Below are 27,992 nucleotides of genomic sequence, written 5' to 3'. Positions count from 1 at the left end.
CCCATTATAAAAACTGCACCCCCCAAAGTATTCAAAATGACATTCAGTAAATGTTTTAACCCTTTAGGTGTTTCACAGGAAAAGCAGCAAAGTGAAGGAGAAAATTCAAAATCTTCATTTTTTACACTCGCATGTTCTTGTAGACCCAATTTTTGAATTTTTACAAGGGGTAAAAGGAGAAAATGTATACTTATATTTGTAGCCCAATTTCTCTCGAGTAAGCACATACCTCATATGTCTATGTAAAGTGTTCGGCGGGCGCAGTAGAGGGCTCAGAAGCAAAGGAGCGACAAGGGGATTTTAGAGAGTACGTTTTTCTGAAATGGTTTTTGGGGGGCATGTCACCTTTAGGAAGCCCCTATGGTGCCAGAACAGCAAAAAAAAAACACATGGCATACCATTTTGGAAACTAGACCCCTTGAGGAACGTAACAAGGGATAAAGTGAGCCTTAATACCCCACAGGTGTTTCACGACTTTTGCATATGTAAAAAAAAAAATAATAATTTCACTAAAATGTGGGTTTCCCCCCAAATTTCACATTTTTGCAAGGGTTAATAGCAGAAAAGACCCCCCAAAATTTGTAACCCCATCTCTTCTGAGTATGGAGGTACCCCATAAGTGGACCTGAAGTGCACTACGGGCGAACTACAATGCTCAGAAGGGAAGGCGTCATATTTGGCTTTTGAGAGCAAATTTTGCTCGGGGGGCATGTCGCATTTAGGAAGCCCCTATGGTGCCAGAACAGCAAAATAACCCCCACATGGCATACCATTTTGGAAACTAGACCCCTCACAGAATGTAATGAGGGGTACAGTGAGCATGTACCCCCCACTGGTGTCTGACAGATCTTTGGAACAGTGGGCTGTGCAAAATTTTTCATTTTCACGGACCACTGTTCCAAAGATCCGTCAGACACCTGTGGGGTGTAAATTCTCACTGCACCCCTTATTACATTCCGTGAGGGGTGTAGTTTTCAAAATGGGGTCACATGTGTTTTTTTTTTTTTTGCGTTTGTCAGAACCGCTGTAACAATCAGCCACCTCTGTGCAAATCACCTCAAATGTACATGGCGCACTCTCCCTCCTGGGCCTTGTTGTGCGCCCCCAGAGCACTTTGCGCCCACATATGGGGTATCTCCATACTCGGGAGAAATTGTGTTACAAATTTTGGGGGGCGTTTTTCCCTTTTACCTCTTGTGAAAATGAAAAGTATAGGGCAACACCAGCATGTTAGTGTAAATTTTTTTATTTTTTTACACTAACATGCTGGTGTAGACCCCAACTGTTCCTTTTCATAAGGGGTAAAAGGAGAAAAAGCCCCCCAAAATTTGTTAGGCAATTTCTCCCGAGTACGGCGATACCCCATATGTTACCCTATTCTGTTGCCTTGAAATACGACAGGGCTCCAAAGTGAGAGCGCCATGTGCATTTGAGGCCTGAATTAGGGACTTGCATAGGGGTGGACATAGGGGTATTCTACGCCAGTGATTCCCAAACAGGGCGCCTCCAGCTGTTGCTAAACTCCCAGCATGCTTGGACAGTCATTTGCTGTCCAGAAATGCTGGGAATTTTTGTTTTGCAACAGCTGGAGGCTCCATCTTAGAAACACTGCCGTACAATACGTTTTTCATTTTTATTGGAGAAGGGGGGTGGGGGGGCAGTGTACGTGTGTATATGTAGTGTTTTACTCTTTATTTTATGTTAGTGTAGTGTAGTGTTTTTAGGTTACATTCACACTGGCGGCAGATTACACTGAGTCTCCCGCTAGGAGTTTGAGCTGCAGCGGAAAATTTGCCGCATCTCAAATTTGCAGCGGGGAACTCACTGTAATCTGCCGCCAGTGTGAATGTAGCCTGTACATTCACACGGGAGGGGGGTCAAAACTACAACTCCCAGCATGCACTGACAGACCATGCATGCTGGGAGTTGTAGTATTGCAACAGCTGGAGGCACACTGGCTGGAAAACCTTGAGTTAGGTTCTATGACCTAACTCAGTATTTTCCAACCAGTGTGCCTCCAGCTGTTGCAAAACTGCAACTCCCAGCATGTACTGATTGCGGAAGGGCATGCTGGGAGATGTAGTTATGCAATGGCTGGAGGCACGCAAGTACAACTCCCAGCATGCCAAGACAGCCTTATGCTGTTCCTGAATGCTGGGAGTTGTAGTTTTGCAAGATTTAGAGGGGTTCAAGTTGTAAATCACTGTCCAGTGGTCTCAAAACTGTGGCCCTCCAGATGTTGCAAAACTACAACTCTCAGCATGCCCAGCCAGCAAACTGCTGTCTGGGCATGCTGAGAGTTGTAGTTTTGCAACATCTGGAGGGCTACAGTTTGAGACCACTTAGTGATCTACAACCTGAACCCCTCTAAATATTGCAAAACTACAAGTCCCAGAATGCCCACACAGCAAACAGCTGTCTGGGCATGCTGGGAGTTGTAGTTTTGCAACATCTGGAGTGCCACGGTTTAGAGACCACTGTAAACTGTGGCCCTCCGGATGTTGCTAGGCAACAACTCACCTAGCAGGACCCGGAAGCCGCCGCACGTGGGGGATCCCCGCATGGAGGATCGCGATCCGGGATCCAGGTAGGGACCTTCGGCGCCGCCCGTCCCTGGACGGTTCCCCCGTTTTGCCCGGACACCGATAGGTGGGCAAAGCGGGGGAACCGAACTTTAACCCCCCCTCCCCCGGTCTGCTATCGGTCGGTCGCTCGGCCGACCAATAGCAGGGATAGGAGGGGTGGCAACCCTGCCACCAAACTCCTATCCCTTTAGGGGGATCTAGGGTGTCTCGGACACCTACGATCCCTCTTATTTTCCGGGTCACCGGGTCACCAGTGACCCGTATGACCCGGAATCGCGCAGATCGCAGGTCTGAATTGACCTGCGATTTGCGCGCATCGCGGTCATGGGGGGGTCTCAGGACCCCCCTCGGCGATGTGCCGGGATGCCTGCTGTTAGATAACAGCAGTCATCCCGGCCCGATCACCGCTACCGGTGACGCGGCGCTCCCGGAACCCCGCGACGTACATGTATGTCGCCGCGCGCCAAGTGACACTTCGCGGCGCCGTACATGTACGTCGCTCGTCGTGAAGGGGTTAATGGAGAAAATGAAGCTGCCCATACTCTTAAAAAACTCTTACCATGTTGTGTCTTATGCAATCCTGTGTGTCTCCATAGTAACAGAATACAAACTTGTAGCCTGTTTAGTCTGATCTTGATCCAGTTATGTTCTTTTCCATCAGTTCCCTAGTTTTTGCTAACATGCTAAACTTGTATCTTTTAGCAACTAAAGTGAACATGATTTTTTCATGATTTTCAATGACAGGCCAATTGTTTGCAGCTCCTGGCAATCCCCATAGCACATATTGTATTAAGCTCTTTTAGTTCAACCATGTCAGATCTCTAGACCCATATCATAGCTGCAGTTAGTTATTATCATTTTATTATCTGCATTTCATTATCTGCAGATAATATAACTAATAATGTTTATAATTGATAAATCAGCAGTCTATAAACTCTAATAGACCACCATACAGATAGATCCCTTCTCAACAACCTATTTATGTGCCACTCTAGCAGACTCAGAATGGTAATGTATTATATGGCTCCCATTTACTTTAATGGATGGCTGACTACCCACATCATAGCAGCTCTGCTTTAAGGGTTGTCCAAACTATTTTAAGAGAGCTAATAACCCCTGATGTACAGTAGATATTTAATAGTTGTAAAAGCTTTCATATTATATTTACTAAGTTAAGGCTTGGTGGTACTGTATGAAAGATAAAGGTATTACACTGCAGATTTTCAGTGGTTGCCCTGTGGGTGCCAGTTATCACGTAGAAAATATTGTTACTTGTGTTAAGCCACCTTAAAATCAAAGAACATTTTTACCAATGCTATGGTAGCAGTCTCCGTTCTTGACACTGGATAATTTCATACGGTTCAGCTTTCATTATGCAGTTGAATCTCAGAAGTAACATTGATCTGTTGCTGTAGGGAAAACATCAAGGCAAACCCATGCTGTCTTAAGGAGCGTTTTTAAAGCATGTACAATTTGCTAGTGCTGTTAAGTAATTCTAGTGGTATCCAGATTTGCTGCCACTGTATCCAAGTGAATTGATATACTATGTATATACTTCATTGTATATACTTCATGTTCTTAATGTAGTGGACTTTTGCATTTCATAGAAATAAATAGGACAGGAAATTTGTTAACATAGTCTACTACGAGCGTGCAACGAAAACACCATTTTGGGATATCTTATATATAACTTTACCCTACTGGTGTTTTGATTGAATCTATAGGTGCTCCCTGTATAATATTATGGCTTGCATTACAGGGGTTATCAAGACCTCAGGCCAACCATCTTAGTAGTCCTTTTACATGGTATTTTAGAAGAATGTTAAAAGCACAAAAGCACAATGCACTGCAATACGTAAGTAAAAATAAAAGCTACAGCTTCCTCTGCAAGAAGCCATCTATTGGTAACAGACACCTGTTTAAACAATCAGTTTTATCCAACCAGTTTATTTTTTGCCCACACTCAAGGGCATTGTGTAGCACTTTTTTCAACCTTTAACCCCTTAAAGACCAAGGACGTATATTTACGTCCTTGGCCGGCTCCCGCGATATAACGCGGGGTCACGCGGTGACCCCGCGTCATATCGGGTCGGTCCCGGCATGTATCTGATGCCGGGACCCGGGGCTAAGAGCGTGAGGCAGCGATCGCTGCGCCGCGCGCTATTAACCCTTTAGACGCGCCGTTCAAAGTTGAACGCCGCGTCTAAACCAAAAGTGAAAGTTGCCCGGCTGCTCAGTGGGGCTGATCGGGACTACTGCAGTGAAAATGCAGTGTCCAGATCAGCTGGGACACGAGCGAAGGTCCTCTTCGGCGATTGATTGAGATTCAGGCTTGAGCAATCGACCGCCGATAACACTGATCATTGCAAAGCTATGGCTTTGCAGTGAAAAGTGCTGGCAATCAGTGTGTGCAGTGTTATAGGTCCCTAAATCACATTTATTAAAAAGTTAATAAATGTGATTTAACCCTTTCCGTAATAAAAGTTCAAATCACCCCCCTTTTCCCATAAAAAAACAACACCATGTAAATAAAAATAAATATAAACATATGTGGTATCACCGCGTGCATAAATGTCCAAACTATAAAATATATCATTAATTAAACCGCACAGTCAATGGCGTATGTGCAAAAAAGTTCCAAAGTCCAAAATAACGTATTTTTGGTCGCTTTTCATATAATGAAAAAATGAATAAAAATCGATCAAAAAGTCCAATCGATACAAAAATGATACCGCTAAAAACTTCAGATCGATGAGCCTTCATACCGCCCCATATGCAGAAAAATAAAAAAAGTTATTGGGGTCAGAAGATGACAATTTTAAACGTATACATTTTACTGCATGTAGTTATGATTTTGTACAGAAGTACGACAAAATCAAACCTATATAAGTAGGGTATCATTTTAATCGTATGGACCTACAGAATAAAGAGAAGGTGTAATTTTTACCGAAAAATTTACTGCATAGAAACGGAAGCCCCCAAAAGTTACAAAATGGCGTTTTTTCTTCAATTTCGTCGGACAATGATTTATTTTTCCATTTTTCATCACAAAGTAGAATTGGTGGCGCAAAAAAAAAAAAGCCATCATATGAATTTTTAGGTGCAAAATTGAAAGGGTTATGATTTTTAAAATGTGAGGAGGAAAAAACGAAAGTGCAAAAACGGGGTTAATGGGTTAACGTGTCCCTTCATTTCTAAAAACTTTTGACATGTTACAGAAACATATATAGAAAATAGGAGAGGCTCCTATCTGCTAGTCACCTTGATCCGAGCAACTCAGATGGCACCTATACTCACGGTGTTGGAAAGTAAAGTGATTAAAAAGAAAATTGAGGCTCATGATCTTGAATACTGGATAGACATTTATTAACTAATTGTTTAAAATATGTAATATGCTCCGTGACGCACAGGGCCCTTGTGGGTCAGCGGGAACACAAAATACAATTTAATAAATTATAAAATTACATAGATAGCATAGAATACATTATAGTATAAAAATATATATGTAGTGTTCAATGCGCTGTTTGTAGAATGAGTGGTATCCGTTGGCAACAATGTAACAATTATTGCATGGTAACAATGTAGCAATGTCTGGTATTCTAGCAGTGTTTATGAGCAAACAGTAGCAATGTTAAGTATACTTGAAGTACTGAAGAGCTGAAGGATAGATCGCCGCTTAGAGACTCGGCCGTCTCATATGGATAGCGGTGATATTGGGCTTTAATGACGCTGTGAATTTTTCCAAATCGCGTAGAATGCGTGGAGAAAATGTTCAAATTCACGGTCCTATTATGTGTGGCATATGCTGATAGAGACTCATCCGTCTCAGAAGTTACAGCAATAATGAAAGATCCAGTTTTTTTGAGGCTGTACAGGTAATCCCCAATGCAGTCAGAGGGTATGTGCCGTCCTTAGTGTTGCTCGCGAATATTCGCAATTCGAATATTATTCGCGAATATCGCATATTCGCGAATTCGCGAATTTCGCGAATATAGCGCTATATATTCGTAATTACGAATATTCGTTTTTTTTTTATTATTTTTTTTTTTTTTCCTTCACAGTACACATCACAGTGATCACCCCTCTCTGCTTCCAGCTTGTGTGGTGTAAAGAAGGCTGTAATACTACTGTGTGAGACTGGCGCGCGAAAATTCGCATATGCGAAAATTAGCATATGCTAATTTTCGCATATGCGAATTTTCACATACGCGAAAATAAAAACGAGAGTATAACGAATATGCGAATATTCGCGAATATATGACGAATATTCGTCCATATATTCGCGAATATTCGCGAATTCGAATATGGCCTATGCCGCTCAACACTAGCCGTCCTCGTGGCCGTTGCGATGCACATAAGTACCTGGGGCTTAGCGGATGCCGTATAAGCGCGATAGCTGTATTCCAATATAGAGGCTGGATATATGTGGCATTAGTAGCGGAGCTGGGCGCGTTTCAAGTCCCCCATTGGACTTTTCTTCAGCAGCTTTAAGATGTTACAGAAACATGTCAAAAGTTTTGATCAGTCAGGTTCTCAGATTCCCCCCAGATTTCAGTGATATCCGTTTAACAGGATGGCTCCATATAGTCGCTGAGAGCACTTCTCACCGATCGTTTGGTGGAGGTCTCAGTACTGAGACTCCAAGCAATTAAAACATTTGACATGTCAAAAGCAAACTATATCTTTCCTAATGCTGGTTTACCAATCTCTGTACATCATTCAAGGAGGGTCTGGGAAGTGAGGGTGACTAAGGAGGTGTGCCAGGCTGTAGCAGTTAAGCAGTTCAGCCTTGCTTTCTTGACACTTGGCTGAAAAAAACATAAAGGCAATTTTATAAGCATGGTTACCACATTCAGCTCCCAGCTGAGTGCTTTGGGAGGCACCACATGAAAATCAGGACAAGTTACCAGTGTTATAAGAGATGAGAAAACTTTTCAAAAGTTCTGGTTTTGTGAGAACCTGTACTTCACCAATAGCCTAAAACCATGTGTATAACACTAAGAGTCTTAAAAGCCCTGCTTTATACTATATAGTCACCTAGGTGTGTACCTATGGCATTTCTATGGTGTATCTATGTACTTCTGAACTATTTTTAAGGCATTTGTAATTTTTAATGTTAATTCCACATGGCTATGGGTAAATGGATGATAACTAACAGGTTGAATAAAAACACACTGCTTAAGCAAATATCTTATACTTTTAAAAATAATTGTCCAAAAATTATTCCTTTTTTGAAGATAGATGCTGTAGATGTTTATATACACACAGAAGTATTAGAAAAAGCTTTGGCATTTTCCAAGTGGTCCAAAAATGATCCCTTTTTTATTCTCATTTTGGGGTGCACAAAAATGTCATAAAGCCCTCTATGCACAGCTTTTTCACAATTTGTGTAAAACTGAAAACAAAAGCTGACACACTTAAAGGTTAGGGCATTACACTACAGATTCTGAGTGGTTGCCCTGTGGGTGACAATTATTATATAGAAAATGTTTTTGCTTGTTTTAAGCCGCTTTAAAATCCAAGAAAATGTTTACCAATGTTATGGTAGTGCCTAAAAAAAATTACTCCACATGGTGTGAAATGTACTTTCATAGTCCCTCCTGGCTTGTTTCTGACACCAATCACTGCTCCCTGATGCACCTTCCTACTTTGCCCTCTGCCCATTTACTCTCGCTTCTTCCTCCTGCATACCCTTTTAAAACTACATATCCCAGCAGTTCTTACTACAAAAACTGTTAGAAAGGGGCCCCGCTTGTCGTTAAGGTGTCAAAAGGGGAGTGGCTTGATAAGCTATTTTCAGAGAGGGGGTGACTTGGTTGAATGGTGCTATGAAGGGTGTGTGGCTTGTTAGTTTGCTGACAGAAAGGGGAGGGGCTTAATAGGCAAGGATGCTGAAAGCCAGTACAAAGTGCCACATAATCTCTGTCTCACGTGGGGGGCGGTTGAGAGGAGAAAGGAGACCAAGTGAACAGTGGACGGTTTTTAATCAGTTCCAGTCTGTAACAGCATATCCCAAGGAATATTGCTCTGTACAGGTGATGTGTATATAACAATACAATTGGTCTGGCCTTAAAGGGACAAAATATGAATAATTTTGCGATCTGTTTCTCTAGAAAGAATCAACAGAGCAAATATATATATATATATATATATATATATATATATATATAAAATTTCAAAAATTGAGACACAATGGGTCAGGACCATTGCTAATGCAGTCTTTGGAACTGTATGCCGTTTTTTTTCTAGGACTAAGGCTGCGCACTGTGGGAGAAACGCTTCACCTGTTCTCCATGTTGGCTAATTGCGGAATAAATCGTTGAGTATTGCTTGAACTACCACGCTGGACATTGCTTTCTGTTCCTGCTGTTTTTTTTCTGTCTCCCTAGTTTTCCCTGTTTAGTAATACAGTGAAACATTCAGTGAGAAGTTTTTTTAATTTAATTCTCAGTGCCTGAAGCCAGACACATTGTATCATTATTCCCATTATTTAGTATTTTACATACATCAAATTGTAAGCTACCAGATGAATGGATTTTCATTGTATTTCAGTCGCATCTTCACAATTGAACCTGGGTAATTTTAGTATTGAGCTTCTTGAAAATATTTCTCGCTACTAATGTGTATATGAAAACTACAACAAATCTGAGTGCCAGCCCTTTGTACATATCTCTTGGTCTTATTAGAAACAAAGTAATTATTGACTTTTCATCCAGCTAAATGGTTAGTGTAGTTGGAAAATTTCAAAGGACACATCAATATCACTGAAACTCCAGTGCCGGAGGGCTTTAACATTTATTAAAGTTTCCAAATATTACATTTGCTACCCAGTAGTGTATGATATATATTGCCAGTCAACCAGAAAAAAACTGAGCACTGGATACCTCTCATAGGAATCCAACCAATTTTCCTTCCTCTAATAGGTATAAAAAAGAGGATCGCAAATGTCATAGAGGAGATTGTATACTAACAGCTATAGAATTAGGGTTGCAAAACAAACATAGCATTTCTCTAATAAAAGGTCTCCACAGGTTCTTCTCATCTGAATGACAGCACATGATTCTCTTGTTAAACTACTGATGAGATCTGCTCCACAATTTAGGCTGTAAATAGAAAACTACTGTACAATCAAAACACAGCTCAATGAAACAAATCACTTGTGCAATTTCATCTATTTGAGCTCACCAGACATGGCTATCGGTGCAGATAAAGAAATTGCAAAATTACAGTATATTGTTAGGTACATCGTTTCTCATTTGCTTGGCCAAAATGGATCAGCAAGTTTCCATTAGTCAGCACTTTCTTATTATTTTCTTAAGGTCACTATTATCTTGCACTGTCTGTTTGCTAGGGAATGGGAAAATCTGATGTGAAGCGAAGGAAATAGGTAGGAATTGGGCTCAAGCTATTAAATGAAATCCCAAGTGCAAGTTTCTGAATACTATAGTACAAAGCAATTGAGGAATCTATGCATTTTGGGTTTCATTTTCCCATACAGTTCACAGATAAATATTATGAACTATTTAGTATATGAGAAGATAAGGAAAATGAATCCTTGTAATTCATCGACTCTCTATGTTAGTGAATTGGTTTCTCTGCGATACGTACAGTATTACTGTATACAGTGGGGATCAAAAGTTTGGGCACCCCAGGTAAAAATTTGTATTAATGTGCATAAAGAAGCCAAGGAAAGATGGAAAAATCTCCAAAAGGCATCAAATTACAGAATACACATTCTTATAATATGTCAACAAAAGTTAGATTTTATTGCCATCATTTACACTGTCAAAATAACAGAAAACAAAAAAATGGCATCTGCAAAAGTTTGGGCACCCTGCAGAATTTATAGCATGCACTGCCCCCTTTACAAAGCTGAGACCTGCCAGTGTCATGGATGGTTGTCAATCATCATCTGGATGACCAGGTGATGTCAATCTAAGGTTTTAAATGCCCAGACTCATCTGACCTTGCCCCAACAATCAGCACCATGGGTTCTTCTAAGAAGTTGTCTAGAAATCTGAAACTGAAAATAGTTGACGCTCACAAAGCTGGAAAAGGCTAAAAGAAGATAGCAAAATGTTTTCAGATGTCACTATCCTCTGTTCGGAATGTAATTAAGAAATGGCAGTCATCAGGAACAGTGGAAGTTATAGCAAGATCTGGAAGACCAAGAAAAATATCAGACAGAACAGCTCGCAGGATTGTGAGAAAAACAATTCAAAACCCATGTTTGACTGCACAATCCCTCCAAAAAGATCTGGCAGACACTGGAGTTGTGGTACACTATTCCACTATAAAGAGGTACTTGTACAAATATGGTCTTTATGAAAGAGTCATCAGAAGAAAACCTCTTCAACGTCCTCACCACAAAAATTAGCATTTGAACTTTGCAAATGAACATATAGACAAGCCTGATGCATTTTGGAAACAAGTTCTGTGGACCGATGAGGTTAAAATTGAACTGTTTGGCCAGAATGGGAAGAAGGGGAACATAATTTAATGAAAAGAACCTCTGTCCAACTGTTAAGCATGGGGGTGGATCAATCATGCTTTGGGGTTGTATTGCAGCCAGTGGCACAGGGAACATCTCACGAGTAGAAGGAAAAATGGATTCAATAAAATTTCAGCAAATTTTGGATGCTAACTTTGCCATCTGGGAAAAAGCTGAAGTTAAAGAGAGGATGGCTTCTACAAATGGATAATGATCCTAAACACACCTCGAAATCCACGGAGGATTACATCAAGAGGCATAAACTGAAGGTTTTGCCGTGGCCTTCACAATCTCCTGACCTCAACATAATTGAAAATCTATGGAGAGACCTTAAAAGACCAGTGCGTGACAGACAGCCCAGAAACCTCAAAGAACTGGAAGATTTTTGTAAGGAAGAATGGGCAAAGATACCTCAAACAAGAATTGAAAGACTCTTGGCCGGCTACAAAAAGCGTTTACAAGCTGTGATACTTGCCAAAGGGGGCAGTACAAGATATTAACTCTGCAGGGTGCCCAAACACCATTTTTTTGTTTTCTGTTATTTTGAAAGTGTAAATGATGGAAATAAAATCTAACTTTTGTTGACATATTATAAGAATTTCTAATCTGTAATTTGATGCATTTTGGAGATTTTTCCATCTTTCCTTGGCTTCTTTATGCACATTAATGCAAATTTTTACCTGGGTGCCCAAACTTTTGGTCCCCACTGTATATGGATGACAAAGGCTCTGTGAGAGAGTGAAAATGTTGCATGAATTTGAATGTATATAATAAATATATAATGTGTATATGTGTGTATATTTACACACAAACATTGGTGCTTGTGAACCCTATAGAACTTTCCATATTTTTGCATATATTTGACCTAAAACTACATCAGATTTTCACACAAGACCTAAATACATGGAGATAAGATGTAACTGCAACTGAGCCAGCAGGGTGGCAGTCAGCATGGTGGCAGAAGTGGGAAGTCTGGAGCCAAACGTGCTGGGGTAGACCACCTGCTTTGCAGCAGCCTATCTTTCCGGGAGGTAGTGGAACAGGGGTTCCTGGAGTCGGCGGTAGTAGCAGTCAATCAGTGCGGACTATTAGGGGGAAAATCAGCTACTCTGTGGTGTGGCAGTTTTTCATCAAGCATCTGGAAGATGTTCACCTGGCCACATGCAAGATGTGTCGGCAGAAGGTGAACCATGGCCAGCTTCCTAATGTTGGCACCATGGCCCTGGGTCAACATATGCAGCGACACCAAAAAGCGGCCTATCAGAACTGTGGCTCGGATGCAATGGTCCAGCTTACTGCATCACCCAGTGGTACACCGCTCCCTCTTTCAGCCAACCAAAGTTCCACCACCTCAGCCGAAGGGAGCTGAATGTGCTCCTGCCCAAGTTGCTGATGATGCAGTCCCTCTTTTTTCAAATGGTGGACTCGGCAACTTTCAGAGAACTGATGGCTTCACACAAGACCTAAATACATGGAGATAAGATGTAACTTAAAATTATTAGACTTGGTCTTTTATTTATTGATTAATGATCCAATATTACATATATGTTACATATATAGCTACATAGTTACATATAAGAAGATTTATCAAAACCTGTGCACAGGAGATGTTGCTTACTTGCCTACTTACCAGATCTCTTCTTTCATTCTTTCATTGTTCATTGGCCTTTTCAAAAATAAAGAAGTAATCTGGACAACTTTGCCTCTGCACAGGTCTTGATATATTTCCCCTATAGTTCATAAGGCTGAAAACAACCAGAATCTATCAAGTTCAACTTATATCACTATTGTGTTGATCCAGATAAGAATCCAGATCCAGATAAGTCAATAAGAATAAATCCCTGGAACAACATTCTATCCCTTTAAATCTAGTATCCATAAACTGTAATGTCACTATTGTCAAGAAATGTATCCATGCCCCTTTTAAACTATGTTATTGAGTTTACCATGAACCATGTCTCTTGAAGAGAGCTCCATACTCTCACTGCTCTTACAGTAAAGAACCCCTGTCTGTGCTGGTGTTGAAACTAGGGATGAGCGAATCGAATCTGACGAATCCGAATTTGTTACGAATTCCAGGAAAAGTTGATTTGTAACTAATCCGAATATCGCTGTGATTCGATGAAACAAATCGCTTCATTAAACTCCATTTAGTGTGGTCCAGGCTCCAGGGCATCTAAAATGACGGATCTACATGTGAGGACATAGGACAAAGAACTATGGGATGGCGGGAAGACGGGTAGGCAGGATGTCCCTGAATCACATGCAGCATGCAGCCTATCAGCAGCCAACCAGCCCTGTGATGTCACAGCCCTATATAATCAGCAGCCATCTTGCGGACAGCTATTCTTGCGTTTTATGTCAGAGAGATTGTTTTATTGCAGAGAGAGATAGAGCAGTGTGTGTGTTGCACAGAAAAACAGCTTCACTACAAGCCCAAATTACTGCAGAAAAGCACTGACAGGGAAGGGAGAGAGAAAGTACACTTTTGGGTGTACTACACAGCAACTCTGTACTGCTGCAGTGGGGTGTACAACAACTCTAAAGCTTATAGGGGCCAGTTAGGCAGAGCACTAAAAGCCATTGTCACCTGCTATTAGTGCATAATAATACTGTACTGGGCTGTACTACACAGCGACTCTATGCTGCAGCACTAGTGTGTACAACAACTCTAAAGCTAATTTGGGCCTACTTACTGTGAAAGGCAAGCCAAAGCTACACACTTGTTTCTGTAGTCCAATACAGTTTTAAGCGTAGTGGAGCGCATAGTCCTCCTCTCATAAGTGTAAACTGTACGTACACCTACGTAGTGTCTTTTATATTTTTCCTGTTGAAATAATTTGAGCCTAGTTACTGTAAAAGGCCAGCCAAAGCTACACACATGTTTTTGTAGCCTTATACAGTTTGTAGTAGAGCGTATAGTCCTCCTCTCATAAGTGTAAACAACGTAATCCCAAGTGGTGCCTTTATATTTTTCCTGTTAAACTAATTTGGGCCTAGTTACTGTGAAAGGCCAGCCAAAGCTACACACTTGTTTCTGTAGTCAAATACAGTTTTAAGCGTAGTGGAACGCATAGTCCTCCTCTCATAAGTGTAAACTGTACGTACACCCACATTGTTTCCTTTATATGTTTTCTGGTAAACTAATTACTGGAAAAGGCAAGCTAAAATTACACACTTGCTTCTGAAGTCTAATACAGTTTTTAAGCATAGTGGAGCATATTGTCCTCTCATAAGTGTATACTATAAGTACACCTATGTGGTGTACCATTTTTTTTCCTGTCATAAGGGCCTAGTTACTCTGAAAGGCCAGCCAAAATTACACAACTGCTTTTGTAGCCAAATATAGTTTTCAGCGTAGTGGAGCGTATTGTCCTCCTCTCATAAGTGTAACATATACACACTCAGTGTATAAGTATGTCAGGCAGAGAGGCCTGAGGAGTGGCAGAGGCCTAAATTCAGCAGGCAGAGTTTGCAGCAGACTAGGGGCGAGTGACAGCAGGAGTCGCAACGAGAGGCCTGAGCTCCCTGTATCAGCTAGCAGTCGTGTCTCGACCAGCAACCCATCTGCCCTCATTGATTGGTTAAGTTGATCATCCACTTCATCACAAGTGACATCTGACACCCCCAGTCAACAGTTGGTGGGTTCCTCAGACACAACCCTCAGTTGGCATGGCCTTGGAGCAGTCCCTATCCTCCAATTGCCTCTGTCCTATGCTGTTCCCTCTCCCACAGAAGTATCGAATGCTGTGGGTTCAGCTCCACTATTTACTGAGGACGATCTACTAGAGGACAGTCAGCAGCTACTGTCTAGCCAAGAAGTAGAGGAGACATCTGCCATTTCCTCCGCTAGGCGGGCAACTAGTGATGAGGAGAGTGGCGTGGGAGGTTGTCAGGATTCGGCAGGCTGGAGGTGGATCCTCTGTGTCAGAGAGGGATTGGCGTGGACCGTGTCGGTGGACTGGTTCTAAATTGCTACTGGTTTTCACCAGAGCCCGCCACAAAGCGGGATGGTCTTGCAGCGGCGGTAGCAACCAGGTCGTATCCACCGGCAACGGCTCAACCTCTCTGACTGCTGAGATAGGCGCGGTACAAGGGATTAGACAAGAGCAAGGTCGGACGTGGCAGAAGGTCAGGGCAGGCAGCAAGAATCGTAGTCAGGGGCAACGGCAAGAGGTCTGGAACACTGGCAAGGGATACACAAGGAACGCTTTCACTGGCACAATGGCAACAAGATCCGGCAAGGAAGTGCAGGGGAAGTGAGGTAATATAGGGAAGTGCACAGGTGAACACACTAATTAAAAACCATGCACCAATCAGTGGCACACAGGCCCTGTAAATCGCAAAGAACCGGCGCGCGCGCGCCCTAGGGAGTGGGGCCGCGCGCGCCGGGACAGCACAGACGAGGAGCGATTCTGGTAAGCGGGTCGGGATGCGCACCGCGAGCGGGCGCGTCCCGCATCGCAAATCGCATCCCGGCTAGGGACATTATCGCAGCGCACCCGCTCAGCGGGTCTGACCAGGGCGCTGCGAACAGCAGAACGCTGTGAGCGCTCCGGGGAGGAGCGGGGACCCGGAGCGCTCGGCATAACAGTACCCCCCCCTTGGGTCTCCCCCTCTTTTTAGAACCTGAAAATTTGTAGATAAGGTCCTTGTCAAGGATGTTATCTTCGGGTTCCCATGACCTCTCCTCCGGGCCGCAATTCTCCCAATCTACAAGAAATTTTTTTTTACCTCTGACCGTCTTGGATGCAAGAATTTCTTTAACCGAGAAGATGTCTGAGGACCCGGAGACAGGAGTAGGAGCAACAACCTTAGGAGAGAAGCGGTTAAGGATAAGTGGTTTAAGGAGAGAGACATGAAAAGCATTGGAAATACGGAGAGAAGGAGGAAGAAGGACTTTGTAGGAGACAGGGTTGATTTGGCATTTGATTTTAAAAGGTCCAAGATAACGTGGTCCCAGTTTATAACTGGGGACACGGAAGCGGATATACTTAGCGGAGAGCCACACTTGTCTCCAGGAGAAAAGACAGGAGGAGTTCTTCTTTTTTTGTCGGCATGTTTCTTCATCCGGGATGAGGCCTGTATGAGAGATTTTTGAGTCTCTTTCCAGATGGTGAAGAAGTCCCGAGTCACCTCATCAACAGCGGGCAAACCAGAAGGCATGGGAGTGGGGAGGGGGGGAAGAGGGTGACGGCCGTACACCACAAAGAATGGGGATTTAGCGGAGGACTCAGAGACTTTGAAATTGTACGAGAATTCGGCCCATGGTAGGAGATTGGCCCAATCATCCTGGCGGGAGGAAACAAAATGTCGCAAATAGTCTCCAAGAACCTGATTAACTCTCTCCACTTGCCCATTGGATTGGGGATGATAGGAAGACGAGAAGTTTAATTTGATTTTAAGCTGATTACAGAGGGCCCTCCAGAATTTCAACACAAATTGAACGCCTCTATCCGAGACGATATGCGTAGGAAGCCCGTGAAGGCGAAAAATGTGCACAAAAAATTGTTTCGCCAACTGTGGCGCAGAAGGAAGACCTGGAAGAGGAATAAAATGTGCCATCTTGGAGAAACGATCAACGACCACCCAAATAACTGTGTTGCCATGGGATAAAGGTAAGTCTGTAATAAAGTCCATAGCAATCTGAGACCATGGTAGCTCAGGAACAGGCAGAGGATGAAGGAGACCGGCAGGCTTCTGGCGAGGAGTCTTGTCCCGGGCACAGACTGTACAAGCCCGAACAAAATCAGCAACATCTGCTTCCAGGGTAGACCACCAATAAAAACGAGAGATGAGCTGGACGGATATTTTGACGCCAGCATGGCCGGCGAGGTGTGAGGAGTGTCCCCACCTGAGAATCCTGAGGCGCTGGCGTGGAGGGACGAAGGTCTTTCCAGGAGGAGTTTGTCTGATGGAAGCTGGGGAAGCAGAGATCAGACAGTCAGGAGGAATAATGTGTTGCAGGGAGGCTTCCATATAGAGGGCGTCAGCCCTAATGTTCTTGTCAGCGGGGCGAAAATGAATCTCAAAGTTAAAATGGGCAAAGAACAACGACCACCTAGCCTGGCGAGGGTTCAGCCATTGGGCAGACTGAAGATAAGAGAGATTCTTGTGATCAGTGTATATAATAACTGGGTATTTGGACCCCTCCAGCAGGTGCCTCCATTCCTCGAGGGCCAGTTTTATGGCCAGTAGTTCTCGATCACCAATGGAGTAGTTTTTCTCCGCCGGAGAGAAGGTCCTAGAAAAGAAACCACAAGTAACACCATGTCCGGAAGAATTTTTCTGTAGGAGTACAGCTCTAGCTCCCACCGAGGAGGCGTCTACCTCCAGTGAGAAGGGTTTAGATGGATCAGGTCTGGAGAGTATGGGAGCAGAAGAAAAGGCAGTTTTGAGACGGTTGAACGCCTCTTCCGCTTGAGGAGGCCAGGACTTAGGGTTGGCGTTTTTCTTGGTTAGGGCCACAATTGGGGCCACAATGGTGGAAAAATGTGGAATAAATTGCCTGTAGTAATTGGCAAACCCCAAGAAACGTTGGATATCTCGGAGTCCGGAGGGGCGTGGCCAATCCAACACGGCTGATAGTTTGTCCGGGTCCATTTGGAGTCCCTGGCCAGAGACTAAATATCCTAGGAAGGGAAGAGATTGGCATTCAAAGAGACATTTCTCCATCTTGGCATATAACTGATTGTCCCGGAGTCTCTGAAGAACCATGCGGACATGCCGGCGGTGTTCTTCTAGGTTAGAAGAAAAAATCCCGGCTAGGGACATTATCGCAGCGCACCCGGTCAGCGGGTCTGACCGCGGCGCTGCGAACAGGAGAACGCTGTGAGCGCTTCGGGGAGGAGCGGGGACCCGGAGCGCTCGGCGTAACAGAGGTGGTGTTGCGAGCGTTCAGGCTCCTGAAGCAGACACTGTTGAAGAGCCTGAGGAGGACATCAGTAACGTGTAGACACAACTCAATGATGATGAAGCCAATCGCACTTGGGAGCTGGGTGCAGAAGGGGCTTTATCATGATCAGGAGAAGAGGGTTGCAGGTTGCCCGTTGAGGCAGCAACTGAGCCAGCAGGGTGGCAGTCAGCATGGTGGCAGAAGTGGGAAGTCTGGAGCCAAACGTGCTGGGGTAGACCACCTGCTTTGCAGCAGCCTACCTTTCCGGGTGGTAGTGGAACAGGGGTTCCTGGAGTCGGCGGCAGTAGCAGTCAATCAGTGCGGACTATTAGGGGGAAAATCAGCTACTCTGTGGTGTGGCAGTTTTTCATCAAGCATCTGGAAGATGTTCACCTGGCCACATGCAAGATGTGTCGGCAGAAGGTGAACCATGGCCAGCTTCCTAATGTTGGCACCATGGCCCTGGGTCAACATATGCAGCGACACCAAAAAGCGGCCTATCAGAACTGTGGCTCGGATGCAATGGTCCATCTTACTGCATCACCCAGTGGTACACCGCTCCCTCTTTCAGCCAGCCAAAGTTCCACCACCTCAGCTGAAGGGAGCTGTCTGTCATACCCATCTTCTGTCGGTCCAGATGCTCCTGCTCCTTCTACTTCGAGTCAGTCATTCCGCCAACAATCCAACAGCGGAGCCATGTCCAAAAGACAACAGAATGCGCCCACTCATCCACTGGCGCAGAAGCTGAATGTGCTCATGCCCAAGTTGCTGATGATGCAGTCCCTCTTTTTTCAAATGGTGGACTCGGCAACTTTCAGAGAACTGATGGCTTGTGCCAAGCTGAGGTGGAGAGCCCCAAGTTGTCATTTCTTTGCGAAGAAGGCAGGACCAACCCTACACAATTTTGTGGAACAGAAGATGGGCCAGTACTTGAGCCTGTCGGTGTGTACCAAAGTGCACTGCAGCGCCAACGTGTGGAGCTGTAATTACAGTCAGGGACAATACATGTCCTTTACGGCCCACTGGGTGAATGTGGTTCCCTGCACAGCCACAACAGCAACTTGGACAGGTCATGCCGCTTCTGCCTCCACGGTCTCAGGCCGTTGGTCCTGTAACAATGTGCGACTCCACTTCCTCATCCTCCACCATATCCTCAGCCTCCACTGCACAGATAAGTCTCAGTTCCCTTCCAGCATACCATGTGTGCAGGGCACAGCGGTGTCATGCTGTACTTCACATGGTTTGCCTTGGCGAATAGATTCACACAGGGGAGGAACTGCTAAAAGTGATTAATCAAGAAACCAAATTATGACTTACTCCACGAAAACTGGAAATGGAAATCATGGTGACCGACAAGGAGAAGAACAACTTGTCTGCGCTGCGTCAAGGAAGCCTGAGCTGTGCACCCTGCATGGCACACATGTTCAATCTGGTTGTCAAGCGGTTCCTAAAGTGTTCCCCAATCTGCAAGACATCCTAACAATGGGAAGGAAACTTTGCATGCACTTCAGCCACACATACACTGCAAAGAACACCCCCTTGAGCTGCAGCGTCAGAACGGCATCCCCCAACAAAGTCTGATTTGCGTTTCCACACATTGGAATTCCACCCTACATATCTTGGACCGACTATACGAACAGAGTAAACCCATAATTTCTTGATGATCCAAGCGGATATGGGGACTCCGCTGTGTAACTTCAATGTCAACCAGTGGCAGCTCATACGTGACACCAGCCATTTGCTCAGGCCCTTTGAGGAAGCCACGTTATAAGTCAGTCGCCAGGATTACAGGATGAACGACGTAATTCCACTGCTTCATTTCCACTGCTTCCTAAGTGTTGGAAACGATGGCTGGTCAGGGAACTGGAGGAGTGGTGCCTACATCTCATGGCCACGTGAGCCCTGTGGGGGCTGAACTGGAAGAGTAGGAGGGGGGGGAGACAGGGGAGCACTGGCAAGTTTTTGCTAAATGGGTAATCTGACAGGAGAGGAAGAGCAGGAGCAGGCTGTGAAGCTACAGGATGATGAGGAAGATGAGACAGAGGACCAAGAAACACTGTAGCCATGTAATCTCCTCATGCTGCTGGCACATTAAATAAAACTTTTTTGTTAATCTATGTAGAATCTTCAATTTAAATTTAATATATTTAATCTTTTCAATTGTGAGGCCCTATGGTCTTGTCAGGCTGCTCCATTCTGTCACTATATGGTCTCCTCATGCTGCTTCTACCTCCAGGCTATGTCTTTCTGTCACCATGTGGTCTCCGCATGCTGTTGGCACATTAAATTATACTTTTAAAATGTTAATCTATTTAAAATCTTCCGTTTAAATTTAAAAAAATATCTTTAATCTTTTCAATTGTGAGGCCCTATGGTCTCATCGGGCTGCTGCCACCTCTAGGTTCTGTCATTGTGTCGCCATGTGACTCCTTGTTAAATTGGGTATTGTGGTCATACAGTATTAGTACAAAGTAAACGCTTTGGGCACCCGGGACATTAAACTTGTGAATCTAATCAAAATCTTCAATTTAAGTAAAAAAAAAATAATAATAATCTCTTTAATCTTTTCAATTGTGAGGCCCTATGGTCTTTGTCATATATTACTTTTGGAATTACCACAAGAATCCAATGAAACAGGTTGGAGCGATAACAATGGACCGTAACTAATTAAATGAAACATATGCAGTTTCACAGCAGGAGGTGGGGGGTGCTGAGAGGCAGGGGCTGGAACAGGTATAGCTTATCTTACGGCGGAACACCAGCTCGATGCTCACCAGAATGGGTCCTCAAAAAAGGGAAAATTCGCCAAATTGGCAGAATCGGATTTTCCAAAAATTCGCTAATCTCTAGTTGAAACCTTCTTTTCTCTAGATATAGAGGATACCCCCTTGTTATAGAGACAGTCCTGTGTATAAATAGGTCATGTAATAGATATCTGTTCTGCCCCATGATACAATTATTAGGTCACCCTATGCCTTCTTTTAAACAAAATAACCTTAATTCTAGTAATGTTTCTTGGTATTGTAGTTCTCCCATTGCCATTCTTACTCTGGTTGCCCTTCTTCATTCCCTGTATTACCCTGGTTGCCCGTCTTTGAACCCTCTCCAGCTCCATTGTTTATATTCCAGTACTGTGCACAGTATTCCATGTGTGGTCTGACTAGTGATTTGTACAGTGCTAGAATTATTTCCTTGTGGTGTACACCTTAGCCCCTTTTGATGCCCCCGCCCCCATTATTTTGTTTGTGTTGACAGCAGCTGCCCAACACTGGTCGCTACAGTTAAATTTACTGTTGACTAAAACTTCTAAGTCTTTTTTCATGTCAGTCATTCCCAGTGTTTTCCCATTTAATACATATTTGCGCCTGGATTTTTCCTCCCCATGTGCATAACCTTATATTTATCTGTGCTGAACCTAATCTGCTTCTTCTCAGCACAAGTCTCCAAGGTATCCAGATCCATTTGTAACAGTACATTGTCCTCTACTAAAAGTGAATCAGAGTTTAATATCATCTGCAAAGATTGATACTTTACTATACAATCCCTTTACATGATCATTAATAAATATTTTAAAAAGAATATGAGCCAAAAATGACCCCTGTGGTACTTTACTAGTATGAGTCGGTGGTGCATATTCTGATTGGGAGACTGTTTCCTATCACCAAACCAGTTACTTACCCATTTACACTTGTTCTCCCAGTACAAGCATTTTAATTTTCATGTACCAATCATATATTATGTGGCACAGTATAAAATTATTTGGAAAAAATCAAGATATATGACATCCAGCGATTCAACCAGTCTTGATTCACCTCCTCATAAAAGCTGATCAGATTAGTTTCACAGGATCAATCCCTTATAAACCAATGCTGATATGGAGTCATACATTTCTTTTCATTGAGATACTCCAAAATCTCTTAGAAAACCCTAAAATAATTTGCATACAATGGAGGTTAAACTAACAGGTCTGTAATTTCCATGGTAATTTTTTGGCCACTTTTTGAATAATTACCAACACATTTGCTATGTGCCACTCCAGGGGAACAGACTCCAACACTATAGAGTCCTTGGATATTAGAAATAGGGTACTGTCTAGAACCAGGGGGTGAATGCCATCTGGATCTGGTAATTTGTCTATTTTGATTTTTTTTTAGGCAGCACTGTACTTCTGCCTGGGTTAGACAGGTGACGTGCTGGGGAGTTTATCTTATTCCGCTGTATTTTACCTGGCATTTCATTTTTCTCTTTGAATACAGTGAAGTATGTGTTAAATCTATAATTTCTGTCTCATTACTTAGTATTAGGGATGAGCGAATTGAATCTGATTAATCCAAATTCGTCATGAATTTCAGGAAAAATTTGATTCGCAATGAATGCGAATACCGGTGCGATTCGATCGCTCAAATCACTTCATTAAACTCCATTTAGTGCGGTCCAGGCTCCAGGGCATCTAAAATGGGTGATCCACATGTGAGGACATGGGGCAAGGAATCCTGGGAACAAGGGTAGGCGGGATGACCCTGAATAACACGCAGCATGCAGCCTATAAGCAGCCAGTCACCCCTGTGATGTCACAGCCCTATATATTCGACATTCATATTGCGGCCAGTTACTTCAGCCTTTCATTGCATTCTTACTGCAGAGATTCACCTCCCAGTCATTACAGCATTCTACTACAGAGAGGGACAGAGAGCAGTGTGTTGCACAGTGCATTGCACAGAACAGCAGTGATTCAGCTCAAGCACAAATCCTGCCTAGAAGCACTGATAGGGAAGGAAGTAAGATTAAGAGAGAGAGTGCAATTTTGGATGTAGTACACAGTGACTGTGTGCTGAAGCACTGTTGTGTACTGCTGGTGTTGTACACATATACTTTTTTAAGCATACTGTAGCGCATTGTCCTCCACTCATAAGTGCATACCACATACATATCTAATTGGTGTACTATTTTGTTCCTGTTAAAATCACAAGGGCTTAGATACTGTGTAAGGCCAGGCAAAAGTACTCACCGGCTGGTGTTGTACACAAATTACAAGATTGAACTAACAAAGAAAATTGAGGAATAAATATGCATCTAGCACCTCAAAGAGTCTTGTATCTAATAGCCAAATCAGTACAGATTACAATGTTTGAGAGTGAAGAAAAGTCTCCCTCCTATGCCACTATACATGGCACCATCAAGAAACAGTTTTTTCCTTCTCTAGGAGAGCTATTTTGGATTTTACAATTCATTTTAAATCATATATTGCATAAAAGGTTATCTATTCTGAGAGCATATTATAGCCTATATATCTGTAATGAAATACTCAAATGATCCAATCCTTTCAATACTAAAGTGGATCTATGCAATCACACATTCTTTCGCTTTATCTAAATGTAATTAAAAAGAAATGTGGAAAAGAGAATTTGTCCTTAACCTGCTCCATGTTCAGTATATATGCACAGAACAGATGTTATAGCACTCAGAAATGTTTTAAAGCCATTAAGAAGAAGAAAGTGTGTTAGGCTGAAAACTATTCATCAAGGCTCTTGAAATGTCATCTGCTTAAAAAAAAACCTTTGGCCTGAAAGTTTCATGATGTTTAGTAAATTACACTTAATTCAAGTGAAGTTTAAAATCTGGAGCCAATTTTTCTATTATAGGTATTATTACATTACCAATACAGGAATAAATTAGTTTTATATGTAACAAAACTTTATCAACATATGTTTTTTTTTTCATTTAATTAAAGAGAAAGCGCTTTAATGTCAAATTATAACCCCTTCAGGACCAGGCCAATTTTGACCTTAAGGACCAAGGCTCAATTTCCAGACCTGTCCCAATATATGTTGTGATAACTTTGGAATGTTTTAATTTATCAAAGTGATTCTCACTGTAGCACTCATGTTTCTGAAGAAAGGAACCCCAGTGGATGTGGATCCGCTGGATCTGTGTGGCAGATGACTCGGACCGTACCAGAGCCCACCGCAAAGTGGGATGGACTTGCTGCGGCAGGCGGCACCCAGGTCGCTACCCCTGGCACGGCTCGACCACAGGCACAGGAGGGATAAGGCAACTCGTAGTCTGGATAGCAGAAGGTCAGCGCAGGCGGCACAGTAGCGTAGTCAAAGCGAAGCAGGAGTTCAGTAGGCAGGCGGCAGAGGAGCAATCTCAAGTCACAAGAGCAAGAGATCTGATACATGGCAAGGCAATAGAGAAGAATGCTTTCTCAAAGGCACAAGGCAACAAATATCCGGCAGGGAACTGAGGAGGGAGGAGGAATTTATAAATGAGCCATAGGTGGATTACACTAATGAGCATACTGGCCCTTTAAATCTTAAAGCTCAGGCGTGCGCGCGCCCTAGGGGATGGGGACACGTGTGCCGGAGCAGAGAGGCAGAGGCAGGAGAAACACCAGAGAGTGATGGACTGGAGCTTGCATGCGGGCACGTCCCGCGATGAGAGTCCCAGCCCCATCAGCAGCAGAAGGTAAGGGGACCATGCGCTCACGGCCAGCGTGTGTGGCCAGAGCGCATAACATAACACTCACATTGTTGTTGTTTTTTGCCAAATTAAACTTAATGTTAGTGGTAACTTTTGGTCAATACATAAAAAAAATTACAAAATTCAGTGATAATTTTGAAAAGTTTGCATTTTTTTCTGAATTCCATCTACTTTTAAGAGAGTTCATGTCACCTAATTTAGTTATAAATTCACATTTACAATATGTCTACATTGTGCTGGCATCATTTGTTAAATTTCCTTTTACTTTTTTAAGACGTTACGGGGCTTAGACGTTTAGCAGCATTTTTTTTAATTTTTTTTATTTTGAGAAAATTTCCAAATCAGATATTTTTGTGGACCAGTTCAGTTCTGAAGTAGATTTGTGTGACCTGTAAGTTAGATACCCCCTATAAATCCCCCCATTATAAAAACTACAAATGTAATCAAAATAAATTTTAAGAGCTTTATCAACCCTTTAGATGTTTCATGGAAATGAAAGCAAAGTGGAAGTGGAATTCCAAAAATGTTGTAGGCATCATAACAAGATTCAGGGCCTTAGGGTCCCAAAATATTTTTACAAGACAAATTGATGTTTTCATTGTTACCATTTTGGGGTACATCCCCAAAAGTAGTTTTATTGATATAAACATAAAAACAGTGATGACGCGTTTCTAGGGGAGACCCCTCTTCCTCAGATCCGGTGTCCCGATCTGAGGAAGAAGGGTCTCCCCTCGAAACGTGTCATCACTGTTTTTTATGTTTATATCAATAAAACTATTGTGTTTATTAAAACCTGTAGTATATTGACCTTTATTTTCACTGAGAACCAAGTTGACAGCGCCTGGAATCCATAGGTCTTTTTGCTTCTTTCTAAGACACCCTGTATATAGATTTACTGTAGACTAAAACTGTAGACTGAAAGTCCTTTTCAATTTCAGTCGTCCCCAGTATCTTCCCATTTAATACATATTCCCAGCCTGAACTTTTTTCCTATATGCATAATCTTAAATTTATCATGGTTGAACCTCATCTTCCACTTCCCAGCACAATTTTCCAACCTATCCAGATCTATTTGTAACAGTGCGCTGTCCTCAATTATACTTTACTATACAATCTCACTTAAAGAGATTATTGCCCAAAACTGACTTGGGGCACCCCACTAGTAACAGTAAGACTATCCTTAATGTAAGATAAGAAAAACGGCAGTGGAGCTGTGAATCTGCTGAGCGAATTCTAAGGTGCTTCTGGTTTTCACCAGTGCGGCAGGCGGCACCCAGGTCGCTACCCCTGATACGACTCGTCCACACAGGCTGCTGAGGTGTTACGTGACACAGGCAAAATGAGGCAAACTCATAGTCTGGACAGGCATGAGGTCAATAACAAAGCTAGGAGGTCAGAGGGCAGGTGGCACAGGAGCAAGGTCAGATCACAGAGAAAGGTCAGGAACACTGTTAGACAACACACAACTGGAAAGCTTTTTCTAGGGCTAGTGAGCACAATGATCTGGCAAGGACAGGAAGGAAGTGTGGGGTTAAATAGACACAGAACCAGACAAGCACCAATCAATAGTGCGCTTGCCCTATAAATCTGAGGAAGTCGGAGCATGCGCGCCCAAGGAGGCGGGAGCGCACACTCCGACAGCAGGGAACAGTGGAGGGGACAGAGATGCGGAGAGGAGAGTAAGAGCCCGGCTTACGCATGCAGGCTCGATGCGAATAGCGGCAGAAGCAGCACGGGAGGACGGGGCCAGAACGCGCTTGTAGCCAGCACGTCTGGCTGCAGCACTACTTGTGACAGCTGGAAGAGATAGAGGAGGATTAGAAAGATGACCGTAGACTACAAAGAATGGAGAAGTCTTCGTGGACTCAGAGTCTTTGTGGTTGTAAGAGAACTCCGCCCAGGGTAAGAGATCGACCCAATCGTCCTGTCGGGCCAAGAGAAAATGACAAAGATAATCTCCCAGGATTTGATTTACTCTTCTTTCCTGGCCGTTGGTCTTGGGATGATGAGCAGAAAAAAAGTGTAGCTTGATTTTTAGACCTGAACATAGGGCTCGCCAGAACTTATAAACAAATTGCACACCACTATCCGAAACAATGTGAGTGTAGGCGAAAGATATGTTGAAGAAAGTGTTTCGACAGCTGAGGAGCAGAAGGAAGACCAGGTAAAGGAATGAAATGAGCCATCTTAGAGAACCGATCAACAACCACCCAGATGACTGTGTTGTTACAGGAAGGTGGCAGATTGGTGATAAAGTCAATAGCAATGTGAGACCAGGGAGTTTCCAGAATAGACAAAGGCTGTAAGAGTCCTGCAGGTCTCTGCCGTGGAGTCTTGTCGCAAGCACAGATAACACAGGAACAGACAAAATCTGTGACAACGCGTTCTAGGTGTGGCCACCAATAATGCCGAGAGATTAACTGGAAGGACTTCCGTACTCCTGAATGTCCAGCCAGTAAAGAAGAATGTCACCAGTTCAAAACTCTACGTCTCAGTTGAGGATCTCCCAGGTGGAACATGCTGGAGGTCAACTGGAGCAGCAGAAATTAAACGCTCAGGTGGTACAATATGCCGTGAAGTGGAATCCAGCCCAACCACATCGGAGGACTTAGAGAGGGCATTGGCTCCGACATTCTTATCCACAGGATGGAAATTAATAAAGAAGTTAAAACTGGAAAAGAAAAGAGACCATCTAGCCTACCGAGGGTTCAGGCACTGAGCAGACTGAAGGTATAAGAGATTCTTATGATCTGTAAAGATTCTGACTGGATGAGAAGAACCCTCTAATAGATGTTGCCACTCTTCTAAGGCAAGTGTAATAGCTAGGAGTTCCTGATCTCCGATAGAGTAGTTCCTTTCTGCAGGTAAAAAAGTCTTAGAGAAAAAAAACACAGGTAACAGTTTTGCCCTTGGAGGTTTTTTGTGTCAAGACGGCACTAGCTCCTACGGATGAAGCATCTACCTCTAAAAAGAAGGGTTTCTAAGGATCAGGTCTTGAGAGGACAGGAGCCGAGGCACATGCAGATTTTAAACAAGAGAAGGCCTCTTTGGCTTCAGGAGACCAAGACTTGGGATTACAGTTCTTTTTCATGAGAGCCACAATTGGGGTGACCAAGGAAGAAAAATGTGAAATTAACTGACGATAATAATTGGCAAAGCCCAAAAAGCGTTGTATAGCTCGAAGGCCAGCAGGTCGAGGCCAGTCCAAAACTGCAGACAACTTATCAGGGTCCATCTGTAAACCTTGGTTGGAGACAAAGTGACCAAGAAATGGAAGACTTGATCTCTCGAATAGGCATTTATCAAGCTTGGTATAGAGATGATTATCCCTGATGCACTGAAGAACCTGTCGGACATGAGAGCTTCTCCAAATTGGACAAGAAAATCAGATTGTCATCAAGATACACCCCTACACATGTATAAAGTAAATTGCAGAAGATGTCATTAACAAATTCCTGGAAAACAGCAGGAGCGTTACAAAGGACAAAAGGCATCAAGAGATACTCAAAGTGTTCATCACGGGTAGTAAAGGCCGTCT

At 43.3% G+C, this 27,992-nt stretch overlaps 1 protein-coding gene across 10 annotated transcripts in view; it reads left to right on the top strand.

The window, feature by feature from the left end:
- Nucleotides 1-27,992, top strand: part of FSTL4 (follistatin like 4) — a 1,659,076-nt gene that overhangs the window by 1,185,212 nt on the left and 445,872 nt on the right. Inside the window, exon 1 of one of the 10 annotated variants that reach the window (XM_056516592.1) lies at nucleotides 8,529-8,620. The exons of the other annotated variants lie outside the window; for them this stretch is intronic. The gene's annotated coding sequence lies outside the window, so the exon portion shown is untranslated. Of the gene's footprint in view, nucleotides 1-8,528; nucleotides 8,621-27,992 lie in introns of those variants that run through there. 10 annotated transcript variants of the gene reach the window in all.

This window comes from Hyla sarda, chromosome 4 (assembly GCF_029499605.1).
Source record: "Hyla sarda isolate aHylSar1 chromosome 4, aHylSar1.hap1, whole genome shotgun sequence".
NCBI classification, from domain to species: Eukaryota; Metazoa; Chordata; class Amphibia; order Anura; family Hylidae; genus Hyla; species Hyla sarda.
This window is presented reverse-complemented; position numbering and strand designations above follow the sequence as displayed.